Source organism: Alligator sinensis, unplaced genomic scaffold (genome assembly GCF_000455745.1).
Source record: "Alligator sinensis unplaced genomic scaffold, ASM45574v1 scaffold125_1, whole genome shotgun sequence".
NCBI classification, from domain to species: domain Eukaryota; kingdom Metazoa; phylum Chordata; order Crocodylia; family Alligatoridae; genus Alligator; species Alligator sinensis.
Window position 1 is genome coordinate 1,624,546 of NW_005841893.1, and position 2,106 is coordinate 1,626,651.

The 2,106-nt window shown below is 49.0% G+C and overlaps 1 protein-coding gene across 1 annotated transcript in view; it reads right to left on the minus strand.

Annotated features, from left to right (window-relative positions):
- LOC102384407 (estradiol 17-beta-dehydrogenase 11) overlaps positions 1–2,106 on the minus strand; it is a 15,439-nt gene that overhangs the window by 2,484 nt on the left and 10,849 nt on the right. The gene's annotated exons all lie outside the window — the stretch shown is intronic.

Genomic DNA, 2,106 nt, shown 5'->3' on the forward strand with positions numbered 1-2,106 from the left:
GTGCTTAACTTTCAGCCGGTGTGCCAAGTGAGGCCCATGGAGCCACAGGTATCTGGGCCACGAGACTCCCCACGGATCAGGAAATTTGGCAGCAGTGGAGCGATGGCAATAAATCTGGCCACCTTCCCCTGCTACCAAATTCCCAAACTCCAAGCCCTGTACAGCCGGCTGGGGCCAGGTCATGCCACCCCCCCACCCTACCCCCCATGGTTGAATGAGGTTGGGCTATGCCCCCTCCCCCACACCCCTGGCTGGCTGGGTCTGGGCTACGCCCCTTTTCCCACTGAGGCTGGGATGGGGCCAACTCAAGCCCCCCAAGGTAGGCCATGCCCCCTTTTCCCCCTGCAGGGTGGGCCATGCCCCCTCCCTCCCCACGGGGCCAGGTTGGAGCTGGGATTCCCTTGTCCCCCACTGTATGGCTGGACGGTGCCCTGCTGCAACTGCCCTGTGCCAGATTGGGACTACCAGCAGGATCCATTTGGCCAGTCAGCCAAAAAGGTTGAGCACCACTGTCCTATACCATGATTGTAAAAACAAGTACTCAGTTCCCCAATCTTTCCGTGTATACTGACATTATTTAAAAATGGACTTGTTGACATCCAATTAAAACAGGAAGTGCCTTTCCTGCTCCAGGGGATTTCTCTGCTCAGACTCCCTGTACAATGCCTCCTTCATCCTGTAGTCAAGAATGCCTCTGTATGCCTTCCCACTCCACACGTCTGATCTAAAAGGTATTCTACAAGGTGAAACAGGACTTGGTTTAGATGATCCTATTACCCCACTCCCATGTGGCTGAGGCAATTTTGGTACCAAGACCTTCTGCTGAAGTACATGAGGAACTTCAGGGTTCTGCTCCTTATTTCAAACTTCTTTATCCATGATACAGAGAGTGCTTTACACAGATTCATACTCCCTTCTTCTCACAGACCAGAGACTTGATGGGTCTTGGAAATCAGGTGGAGCTGCTCTTCCCAACTAAGCAACATCTTTGCTCATACAGGAGTTTTCTACATGTACTTACTGGGCAAAGTGGTGCAGGTTTTCTAGCTGACGTCAGGTAAAAAGCCTTCGCTCTAACCAGTCTTTGTTCCAAATATAGTGCATCTTCAGGAGCTTAAGCCTGTAGACGTATCCATCAGCTCAATCGAGGTACACAAGGCAGCTATCCTAAACCACTGTCTTCTGAATGAGCACTGGCATATTTTATTACTTGGCAGAGTTAAGATTTGGCAGTGCCTGGGCAAGGTCTTCCCTCCAGTGAGACACCCTGAATGACCCATGTTCAGCTTGCAAGAAACACCGTGGTCCAGATTCAGCCCAGGGTGCAAGGCAAGTTTGACACCTCTGTTCTACACAATTACAGAAATCTCATGGGCAGGTGCTGCATTTGGTAAAGTGGATTTTTGGTTATTTGCCTATGGCACTCCAAAACCTGCCTCTGCCTATGTGTGCCTTTGTTTTAAAATCACCCACAGTCAGTGTCCTTATGGACAGTATCTTGAATGGGAAAGAAAAGTTGATTACCAGTAACTGGAGTTCTTTAAAATACATATATAGATATGCAGATCTATATCCTGCTCTCTCCTCCAGATCATGGGCAGTACATGACTGCTGTGAGAGAAGCAGGAAATGCTCTCTGCCCTTTGTTCCCTCAGCACAGGACATAAATAGAGACAGGGATACAATGTACCCTATGTGTACTGCTAAAGTAACAAGTCTGAGTGTTTGAAGTATATGTGCACTTCACAACGAGGAAGTATGTTGGCTCTGGTGCTCCTTATCTGCCTTGCAGTGCTTTTAATTCACTGTTGTGCTAATAGAAGCCACCGTGCCTCCTTACTCCGGAAGTTTCAGGCTGCAATTTTGATGAAGCTGTCTGCCATGTGTTTTTATAGATCGAATGCCTCAGGAGGTGTTCAGTCCTGTCACAGCCCCCTTTAACTCCCTGGATTTGGAAATCGGTACATCCCTTTTTGGTGTCAGATTCTGGGGCTACACCTACCCTCACGCCCCAGCCCTACGCCACCTTGATGTTAAGTGTCTTGTTCAGTACGTAGCTTGTCTAAGCAGTCAATCTCGACTACAGCTTCAATGTCTTGTTCAGCA